Here is a 12112-nt window from a genome sequence, read left to right as displayed (position 1 = left end):
ATCTATCCTCAAGGAAATAACTTCTCAGTGTTCCATCTGCTATTCTACTACTCCTCAGGGATTATTCAGGCCCCCTCCCTTCCCTACACATCAAGCTGGAGGATTTGCCCCCACCCAGGACTGGCAAATTAGCTTTACTCAACATGCCCGCGTCAGGAAACTAAAATACCTCTTAGTCTAAATAGACACTTTCACTGAATAAGTAAAGGCCTTTCCTACAGGGTCTGAGAAGGCCACCGCAGTCATTTCTTCCCTTCTGTCAGACATAATTCCTCAGTTTAGCCTTCCCACCTCTATACAGACGATAACAGACCAGCCTTTATTAGTCAAATCAGCCAAGCAGTTTTTCAGGCTCTTAGTATTCAGTGAAACCTTTATATCCCTTACGGTCCTCCATCTTCAAGAAAAGTAGAATGGACTAAAGGTCTTTTAAAAACACACCTCACCAAGCTCAGCCACCAACTTAAAAAGGACTGAACAATACTTTTACCACTTTCGCTTCTCAGAATTCAGGCCTGTCCTCGGAATGCTACAGGGTACAGCCCATTTAAGCTCCTGTATAGATGCTCATTTTTATTAGGTCCCAGTCTCATTTGACACCAGACCAACTTAGACTGTGCCCCCAAAAAACTTGTCATCCCTACTATCTTCTGTCTAGTCATACTCCTATTCACCATTCTCAACTACTCATACATGCCCCGCTCTTGTTTACACTGCCGGTTTACACTGTTTCTCCAAGCCATCACAGCTGATACCTCCTGGTGCTATCCCCAAACTGCCACTCTTAACTCTTGAAGTAAATAAATAATCTTTGCTGGCAGGACTATGCTGAATCTCCTTAGGCACTCTCTAATCAGATGTCCTAGGTCCTCCCAATTCTTAGACCTTTTATACCTGTTTTTCTCCTTCTCTTATTCCATTTAGTTTTTCAATTCATGCAAAACCATATCCAGGCCATCACCAATCATTCTATATGACAAATGTTCCTTCTAACAACCCCACAATATCACCCCTTACCACAAGATCTTCCTTCAGCTTAATCTCTCCCACTCTAGGTTCCCACGCCGCCCCTAATCCCGCTCAAAGCAGCCCTGAGAAACATCGCCCATTATCTCTCCATACCACCCCCAAAAATTTTCGCTGCCCCAGCACTTCAACACTATTTTCTTTTATTTTTCTTATTAATATAAGAAGGCAGGAATGTCAGGCCTCTGAGCCCAAGCCAAGCCATTGCATCCCCTGTGACTTGCATGTATATGCCCAGATGGCCTGAAGTAACTGAAGAATCACAAAAGAAGTGAAAAGGCCCTGCCCCGTCCTTAACTGATGACATTCCACCATTGTGATTTGTTCCTGCCCCACCTTAACTGCGTGATTAACCCTGTGAATTTCCTTCTCCTGGCTCAGAAGCTCCCCCACTGAGCACCTTGTGACACCCGCCCCTGCCCAACAGAGAACAACCCCCTTTAACTGTAATTTTCATTACCTTCCCAAATCCTATAAAACGGCCCCACCGCCATCTCCCTTCACTGACTCTCTTTTCGGACTCAGCCCACCTGCACCCAGGTGAAATAAACAGCTTTATTGCTCACACACACACACACGCAAAAAAAAAAAAAAAAAAAAAAAATTACCTCTGAGTCTTCAGTCTTCCAGAATTAAGAAGCTGGGTAAGGATGGAAAAGTAAGGGACTTCCAGTATGCAGAACCAAGAGCTTGAAGAATAATAGATTAAGATGCCACTCCTAAAGAAAATAACTAAAACTTAATCATGAAACATTCCTTGCCCCAGGATAGAAGGACCCAGAAATATTTGTACAGCAGGCTTTGGGAACAACTATTGAGCAGTAACTGCTATATGCCTACCACTCTTTCTCTTTCTAATGAAAGTGTTTATTTCTGTTATTGTGCTCTCACGCCACAATTGTATGTTAAGTGTAAACAGTAAAATTTTCTTTATTATTCATAGGTCTCTGACTCAAAGAAAAGCACATCTAGATTTGCTTTATATCACAAGATCCTGGACTTTCTGGCCTGATATTAGGATTAGATGAAGTTGGAGGGAATATAAGCATGTGGATAATCATGATTAATAGGGAAGACTGGTAGATTGAAGTATTTGTCCAAATTCTTCACTTCCCTGAAATGGTATCTGTCATCATACATCACATGGCCTCATGGTAGGTGGAGTTCCCTGTCTTCTCACTGTGAGTTTGGCTAGGTGACTCGCTTTGGCCAATGCGATATTTGATGAGACATGAGCAAAGGCTTGAAATTAACATATCCAGTTGGGCTTTCCCTACATCATTTTTTTGCCATTATTTTAATAAGAATATAACCTGAATAGCTTCTGCCCTTCTGGCTTGGCCCCATAATTAAATGCATTGAAGAGAACAGCTCCAGCCAATCTGCAAAACTGCAGCTTGAAGAAGAGCCACTTCAGTCACCCACAGATACATGAGCAAGAAATAAATGCTTATCACTTGCCACTGATATATTGTTTTTGTCACAATAGCTTTTTGCAGCAATAGTTTACTAATATTGGGGTCCTAGTCCTCTAATTCTTTCACAAAAGTTATTTCATGAAAATATGAATTCATATCATGAAGGAATCCATTACTTTGGCAGAAAAAGAAAACACCTAAATTTGTTTTTTTTTCTGTTGTTGTTTCTCAGCCTTGAAACTACAAAACATAAGAAATTGTTTCAAAATCAAACTACTGAGTTTCTGCATCAATTGTGGTTCTTTGGTTGTACACAATTACGGCTAACTTAAACAAAAGAGACATTCATTGAAACATTATCAGAAGTTAATGGAATTGACTGGAAGCCTGAAGAACCAAACTAGAAATCAATAGGAACCAAGACAGTTTCTGGAACCTAGAAGGCAAGAAAACCAGGAATGGCCTAATAGAGGAAGGAATCTGGTTAGAATGCTGTGGATGGGAGATGGATAAATTCCAAATATTTTCAGACCTGTTTTTACTTCTTCTGAGGATTCAAATCTCAAGAAGAAAGAATCAAACTGATTCTTTGGCATAAGAGAGAAAAGGACCTGAATAGGGGAGAGCAGGACCCCTGGTTACAGTTTCATCCAGCTAAAAAAAAAAAAAAGAGTTAAATCCTGGAAAAAAAAGTCTGGCTGCTGTCAGGAAGGAAAATATATGTAAAGAAGAAAAGAACTGTCTTCTGTGCTTGGTAAACCTACACATGCCCCTCAGAGAATGGTGCCGAAGTACCTCCCAAAGAACTTCCATTTACCTGTGAGCTTTATCATATGAGTTTACACCTGCTTCTTCCCAAGCCTCACTAAAAGATAACTAAGAAACTGCAAAAGACATAACCTTCAATAATCAAAAAGAGACTGGAGATGACAGCAACAAAATGCTGTTTTGCAAAACAGATGGATGGGTAACCAACTTAGCAGACCAAGGAAAACAGAAACCTAAACTGTAAGTGCAGTAGCCCTAATGCCCAAATTTATACTACAGATTATTAGGAAGCCTCAGGAACTCAAAAACAGTCGAGATTAGAAGGCTGAATAAAGGCTGGTTAAAATGTCTGCACAGAAGCCGTTAGATCCCTGAAGTCAATGAGCTACCGTTACTCTATCTTTAGCGGGAACCAGGAAAAGTTGACCTAGAGCACTCTACTCAGGGATGACACATGTATCCAAGACCAAGAGTCCTATGAAAACAGGGGCATTGACTAAGACTCCTTCTGCATCCCCCCTCCAGGCCCCATCCTCTCTGAGTTTCCCAGGATGCTGGCAGCCAGCTTATACCTGACAGGCTAAAGACTAGGAGGTCTCTTTCTGAGTATACTGACACATCAGTAGAAGAGACTTACGGGTCATGGTATTTAGAGATGGCACAGTGAAGTAGCTGAGGCCCCACCCAAATGCTGAAGCCCACCCATCAAAGCTTCATCTGGGAATGCTGTGCTTCTAGATAATGTTTCTTGATTCATTTATGAATGTGAACAAAGAGCTAAGAAGCACCAGTCATTTTAAAAACCTCTAATGTTAGAAAAATAAACACACAAAAAGCAATCTCAGGGGAAAGAAAGATATTGCAAAATACACATAATGCATTACCTCAGAGAAATTAGAAAAGATATTGCACCTATAATATAAGAACAAATAGAACATCACATCATACAAGAAAAAGGAACATCAGAGAATAAAATGTTCTTTAAAATAAGAAATTTGAGAGTAGAAATGAAAATTTTAATGAAAATGTTGAGAGATAGAGAATACCTCCCATGAGTAACACAAAAAGAGAAGAAAAACTACAGAAAGTACACACTTAAAAAAACATAGAGGAGTGGCTGGGCGCTGTGGCTCACACCTGTAATCCCAGCATTTTGGGAGGCCAAGGTGGGCGGATCAGGAGGTCAGGAGTTCAAGACCAGCCTGACCAACATGGTGAAACCCTGTCTCTACTAAAAGTACAAAGATCAGCTGGGCATGGTGGCATGCACCTGTAATTCCAGCTACTCGGGAGGCTGAGGCAGGAGAATCGTTTGAACCCAGTGAGCCAAGATCACACCACTGCACTCCAGCCTGGGCAACAGAGTGAGATGCTGTTTCCAGAAAAAAAAAAAAAAAAGAAAGGAAACATAATAATTGGTGATAACAGAATAATCTATGACTCAGCCATGATTAATGTTAACATAGTTATAATCATGTACATAGTGAATATTGCTCTATGCCAAAATTATGATATAATTATTATATGGAGAAAGGAAATACATGTGTGTTTGTCTTGTATGTATTTGTGTTGAAGAGAAGAGGTCTAAAAAAACCAAATGCTCCTCTTCCACAGTAAAATGACAAGAAATAATACATGTATAAAACTGAAAAAAATTAGCTAGATTGACTGGTTATTAAATAAAATGCAGAGATGCAGCTCAAACAGTTAAATTGAGAAGTCAGAAGTGGGGAATGGCAGGATAGGGCTGATGACTTCTTTTCAATCTTACCTAATTATGTTTTAATTTTGATAAAAATCTAACAGTCAACTAAAAAAGAAGTGTATTTTCTTGCCCAGAGCTTGAGGATGAAGTAGGGTATGTAGTAATATTCAGGAGAGGGGCTTACAAAGAATCACCCAACTAGCAGCAAGGAGAGGTGTCCAACAGAACTGTGCCTCCTCAAGCTCTTCCTGTGGAATGAGGCCAGCTGTGGAAATCCTCATGGAGTGCAAAGGGCAGAGAGATTCCTCAGATGAGAAAACAGAAAGGAATGAGCAGATACTGCCCTGCAGCCAATAGCTCTATTAGGAAACTTTCTCTAAGTATCTTGGAATCAGTAACAAGATTGAATTTTAGATTCAAGCATACATAGCAGTCTTTTAATTTAAGAGACATAACCCTGAGGATTGATCCTGAGGATGGATGCAGAGGATCGGCCATCAGGGGGAAGAATGCAGACTGCAGACTGCTGTCGCTCTGTGTGTCAAGATAAATAAGAAGATAATAGGCCGGGCACGGTGGCTCACGCCTGTAGTCTCAACACTCTGGGAGGTCAAGGCGGGAGGACCACTTGAGCCCAGGAGTTCAAGACCAGCCTGGGCAACATAGGGAGACCCTTGTCTCTACATAAAAATAAAAAATAAAAAAATGGCTCTTCCCTTTTGTGGCCATCACCAAAGCGGCAGTGGCCAAAGTGGAGTTCAATCCCTTTGTGACTTCTGATCGAAGCAAGTACCACAAAAGGCATTTCAATGCACTTTCCCCATTCTCAGAAATATTAGGTCTTCCTCTCTTTGCAAAGAGCTGAGACAGAAGTACAATGTTCAATCCATGACCATCTGAAAGGATGATGAAGTTCAGGTTGTACACAGGCACTACAAAGGTCAGCAAATTGGCAAAGTAGTCCAGGTTTACAGGAAGAAATATGTCACCTACATTGAACAGGTGCAGCAGGAAAAGGCTAATGGCACAACTGTCTACATAGGCATTCACCCCAGCAAGGTGATTAGCACTAGGCTAAAACTGGACAAAGACTGCAAAAAGATTCTTGAACGAAAAGCCGAATCTTAGCGAGTAGGAAGGGAAAGGGGCAAATACAAGGAAGAAACAATTGGATAAAGGAATCTTGTATACAAGCTTTCATCGAAACTTGAAAAAAAAAAATAGCCAGGCATGGTGACATGCCTGTGGGCCCAGCTACTGGGGAGACTGAGGCAGGAGGACTGCTTGAGCCTGGGACATTGAGGCTACAGTGAGCTGTGATCATGCCACTGCACTGCACAGCCTGGGTGACATAGTGAGACCGTGTCTCAAAAAAAAAAAAAAAAAGAAGAAGAAGAAGAAGAAGATAATAATAACACATGGTGTTTAGTGTAGACCTGCTCTGTGCCTTGCATTGTACTCACCACTACACAGAATTATTACTTTGCATCCTCACTATAGCCCTATATAAGCTGTGTTATAAATTCGTAACCCTATAAAAATAAATTGTAGAGAAGATTGGTTGAGCACTCACCATGTCTCAGGCATTATGCCAATATTCCATTAAATCTTCACAACAACTCTCTGGTGGAGGTATAATTGCTATTATCCTATTTTATAGATGGGGATACTGAAAAACAGAAAAGTTCAAATTTGCCCAAACTCCCATAGCTAATAAATGGCCAAGCCAGGACTCAAAGTGTCTAGTTCCAAAGCCTGTGCGTAGACTCATGTACAACACTAGCTTATCGCAACAGATGACAGAACTTGGGCTTAGAGGATTGAAGCAACAAAGCCAAGGGTTCACAGCCACCAGGGAGTAGAACCAGTACTCAAATCCAACCTTCTCTGAACCTGAAGTACACCCTACATTTGTCTATCATACTGCCTCCATAATAGAGGAAAAGTCTAATTCCAATAGAATAAGAAAAGTAAGCCATCCTTTGTGTTAGGAGTAATACTCAGTGATAACGAATACACTGATCAATGGCATAAAAAGGTATCAGGAGTATAGAGATACAGAGAACAGAGGTTAACAAATAACCACCCCCAAACCATGGGAGTGTGGATGATGGGATGGGTGACCTGCATTTTCTAGCCACTTCTCAACGCTGGCAACTGCAGCATAGCAGTACAGGGGCTGGACTCTGAGGCCAATGACACTGCCTGCAAATCCTGGCTCTGCTGTTTACTAGTTATGTAAGCTTGGGCAAATTACTTTGCTTTTCTGGGTTTGAGTTTCTTCATCTGAAAAATGCTAACGATAACGGGGTTGTTAGAGGATTAAGTGATTTAGTCATTGTAAGTTGCTGTAAGAACAGCTTGTATTAAATAATTCCTGACACACACACTAAGTGCTAGCATTGATTATAAAATAATTGTGTTTTATATTAATTAAGGACTTCCTGAAGTATGCTCTGCTCCCAATTCTGTGGCTAATTCTTGCTGTGTATTCACCTGCTTAGCCTTGACAGGAGGCTTGCTTTTGTTTCTGTTCTGCTCTTGGCATTCTAAGCCTCAGGAATTTATGTCTTTGTCTTCCACCCCAGACCTACCGATTTGGATTTCTTACCTCATTTTGAGGAACCTGTGGCCCACGGCCTCATGCCTCAGATTCCCAATGAGTAGATCCCTAATAATTGCTCTCAGAAGTCCTTGTTACAAACCACTTGCCACTTTGACCCTTCCTTCCCTCCTCCATAGTAGTTCAGCTCCATGGATTCTGGCATGTCTGTTGGCATGAACTAGAGTGATTTTTTACTCACTGCCTCCTTACTCTGGGACTAAACTCTGGATCTGACATTTATATTTTAGGTTTGCACCTCTATTGATTTATCCCTCATAGTAGAACTAAAACTGGTACAGCCCTTTACAATTTACAAAGCAACTCCACAGACATTACGAAATTCAACCTTGACAACAATCCTTTGAGGCAGGCATTTTTATTGTTCCTAAATATATAAGGAGGTTCAGGCAAGATAAATAATTTGACCACAACTACAAAGAATTACTGACAGAGATAAAACTAGAAATCAAGTCTTCTGACTACACACACTGTATTCTTTTGTAACTCCAATCTGCCTATAAGGTTTGCACACTCTTCATACCAGCCCTCCACCACCCAAAGGGCAGCTATACAAATTCCCAAGCTGATATGCCCCGCCTTGACTCTCACCTCAACTTTTGTACCTACATTAGCAGCTCTTGTACATAATCACCTCCACAGCCACATGAAGCTCAGCATCCTTTATAGCTCACTAGCACTGTCTATGTGTATGGGTCCATTTCCATCAGTGGTCTCAAGTGTTTCCTTGACTCAACACCTCAGAATAACATTTGACTCCTGCCTCGCCCTCACCCATCACATTCAGTTATCTATTGAAGCCGAAGATCCTTCCTTTGTGTTGCCTCCCATATGTTTCTTCTTCTTTCCAGTCACACACCCACTGCTCCAATTCAGGTCCTCATCACTTCACCCTTGAACTATTACCATAGTCTTCTCCTTGTGTTCATTTTCTCCCTTTTCATTTCATCTGAAAGCTACACCAAATTAATCTTGGTAACATGCCACTTCATCTCTCACTGAAAAGCTTTCTGTGGTTCTGCACATCCTTTAGGATAAGCTCTCAATTTCTTAACATGCTGTTTCCTAAACCATGTGCTGAGAAACACTAGACTCCCTGAATATTAATAGAAGCTTCATTTAAAAAAAAGAAAAGGAAAGAAATGCTACCTGCTATCACCACTTCTCCATGTACATGCACATTCACTAAGAAACTGAATATATTATCAAGACATTGGAAGTTTTCTTAAGCCAACGTTTTCAAAATGTGTTGGACCACAGAACACTTTCTTCAGTGAAAACTTAGGAATATTCGCTTGGCATTAACATTCCACAAAACGGTTTAAGATATTCACCTCCTCACCTCCTTGTCCCTTTCTAAACTTAGCTTCTGCTACTACCTTACACAAATCATTCCTGTCTTTACATTGGTTGCTAAGTAAATTGAACTAAGTCCTACCTTTAAGTTTGACACCACCCTTCTCTGACCACCCGAGGCATAAAGTGTCCCAAATTCAACTTACTGCAGTGTGGACCACATGTCCCAGGTTTTCTACATGGTCCTGGTTTTATGTAATTTGCCCTTCTTAATAAAGATGATTAAAACATAGCATGAAATGAACTTTTTATTTTGAGAGATTTATTTTTATTTAAAAATTTTTTATTGAGTTACAATTGACAAAAAAAGTATAAGTTTAAGCTGTACAATGTGACAATTTTATATACATATAAAGTGAAGTAATTACCACAATTAAGCTTAGTGCATCCATCACTGATTGTAATAAGTTGCACATTAGAAAACAAATCTTTTCCTGAATTACATATCCCAATTTCCAATTTATATAGTTGGCTTGCTGTCATTGAGCACACCTATTTTTTGTATTGCTAATTTGAGGCACTCTATGTAGTACTACATTGTTAATTCTGTTTTATGTCTTTTCATATCTCTCCTAGTAGGTTAGTCTATTTTTCTCTAGTACTTATTTATCTCTCAGAGTTAGAATTTACATTGATTATAATAATGGTTCTGTGGCTACCTATTACAGACATTCAAATGGCAAAGTCCTTTTTACCCAAAATAAAAATTTCAGTTTTAAAGAGCAAGCTGACTGCCTAAGAAATGAAAACCCTGCTTTAATTTAAGGAATAAGGTCTAGTCCTTGGGCATCTCAAAGCCACAAAACTTAAAGGAAACCAAAAGCACTAGTACCAAAGTCTCTACTCTATCCACTTCCAGAGCCCTCTGGGCTTTCAGCTACTGCTTCTTTTAAAAACATACAGTGCTTCAATATAAAACAAGTGTGGGTACTAAATTATTTGTGGGTGAAATAATAGGATACTTTGGATTTGCCTTAAAACATTGCAGCAAAAATAAAAACACCAAAGGGCAGTGGAGCAAACACAGATTAAACATAATTGAAAAAATGTTGATAGGTATTGAATTGGATAATAAATACATGAGGGCTCAGCTCAGTATACTATGTTTGTGTATGTTTGAAAATGTCTATAATAAAAAGCTCTAAAAATGTATAGGTGACTGATGTTTATTAAACAGGGAGGATGATGATGGCCCAAGTGCTTTTCCCATCAGATCTGTACCCCTATGAGGTTCTACTCATTTCACTGCCAGTGGTCAGCTCAACCCAGCTCCTCACTTAATCCCGCAGTCACCCAGCCTGCTTTCACTACCCCCAGGCCTCTGAGCAAAAACAACCAAGGAGTAACTTCCATCAAGAGAAGGTAAGTAAATGGAGCTAAGTCTCTTTCGCTTTATCTTTTTTCCTGTTTTTGTTTGTTTGTTTTTTATTTTCATTTTGAGACAGAGTCTTGCTCTGTCACCCACGCTGGTGTGCAGTGGTACAATCTTGGCTCACTGCAATGTCTGCCTCCCAGATTCAAGCAATTCTCGTGCCTCAGCCTCCTGAGTAGCTGAGACTACAGGCACACAACACCATGCCCAGCTAATCTTTGTATCTTTAGTAAAAACGGGGTTTAACCATGTTGGCCAAGCTGGTCTCAAACTCCTGACTTCATGTGATCCACCCACCACAGCATCCCAAAGTGCTGGGATTACAGGCATGAGCCACCGTGCCTGGCCTTTTTTTCCTGTTTTCTATCTGTTCTTCTGTCCACCAACCTATCTCCCTCCCTGTCAGCCCACCCAACTGCCCACCTGCACATCTGCTGCCCTTCCTTGCTCCAGCTCCATCGGTTTTTGAACTAGCCAAAACTCTTTGGCCAACTCTGCCCAGATCTTCATAATATTTCACCTAAAACTAGTGCGGGTATCTCAGCTATCCATCAGTTTTTGTCAACTCTTTGACTAATATTAATAATATTTCTCCTAAAATCTTTGTTATTAATTGATGCCAGGAAAACAAATCTTCTGCTTTTCTCTGCCTTCTTGTGTCCTTTTGACTCTTTCTGACAATGTAAATCCTGACTCCACTGCTGCCCCATTCCCACCTTCTGTGCATGGTCTACTTCCAAGATCCTTCAGATGGTGCCTCATGATACACAACGTCTGGCCTTAAAGAGGCAGGGGAGCATGTAATAGAAATGAACTTCTCCTATCATAAAAGCCAAAGAAAAAAGAGATTCAAGGATACAGTGATCAAAGGGGCAAAATGCATTAGAAAAACCTATAGAGATTAAGTAGCTAGAAGAAGACTTTGGTAACTAGGAAATTATTACCAATGATTAGTTCAGAAAGAATAGAAATGGATTCCAAGTGCACGTAATTCAGTCAAGAAGAAGGCATAGATAACATGCCTAATAATAAGCACAATGATAGGCAGGAGAAAAATATGAAAGAATCTTTTACAGAAAAACATTCAGACCTGGGGGTTTTCAAGACAAGTTAGATGCAGGCATATTGAAAGGCCAAAAAAGGAGCCAGTGGAAGAGACTGAAGAATCTAGAAGTCAGAAGGCAACAAAACAGGGCCTTGGAAGTGATAGAAAAGACAGAGGATGAAAATACATATCAAGGTGTTGGTCTTGGGACAGGGTGAGCAGACCTCTTTTGTGAGATTAAAAGGTGTTACTTTATAAGGAAATCAATTTTGAAAAAAGCTAAAGATTACTTTTTGAATGGTTTCAATGTTCTCAGTAAAAATGTATTAAATTATATGAGATGATATGTGTAAAATACTTGGCACAAGGCTTGACATATAATAAATGTTCACCATGTGGTGGTCCTAGGAGACTTAACAGTAGTGTAGTAGCATTGATAAGAACAGCAGTGAACATTTATTGAGTGTTTACTATGTTCCAGGAGCTTTCCTAAGCTATTGTAGTGGTAGTGGTAGAGGTAGAGGGAGAAGGAGCAGGAGCAGTAATAATAAATAAAAAACATCTGTCTGAGAATAAAGTGAGCAGGAATAGGCTTGAGAAAAGCAGGTTGATTGGCAGAGATATAGAGATTTCATCAGCAACTGAGCAGACAATTATTAAGCGTGTATAGGAACCCATGTGAACTTTGGCCAGGCACTGGTAATCAAAAAAGGTGCTAAGTGTCTGATCAGAAGCAAAGCTAATGGAGTGGCTGAAATTATAATAAATGGGCAGTCTTACTATATAAACAAGGGTTTAT

The 12112-nt window shown here is 40.1% G+C and overlaps 1 pseudogene; it reads left to right on the top strand.

Annotated features, from left to right (window-relative positions):
- Positions 1-526: 526 nt before the first annotated feature.
- On the top strand, positions 527-6093 carry LOC107971650 (large ribosomal subunit protein uL24-like; annotated as a pseudogene).
- The last annotated feature ends 6019 nt before the right edge of the window (positions 6094-12112 follow it).

This window comes from Pan troglodytes, chromosome 6 (assembly GCF_028858775.2).
Source record: "Pan troglodytes isolate AG18354 chromosome 6, NHGRI_mPanTro3-v2.0_pri, whole genome shotgun sequence".
Classification (NCBI taxonomy): Eukaryota; Metazoa; Chordata; class Mammalia; order Primates; family Hominidae; genus Pan; species Pan troglodytes.
Note: the sequence above shows the minus strand (reverse complement) of the source record. Positions and strands in the feature narration are given on the sequence as shown.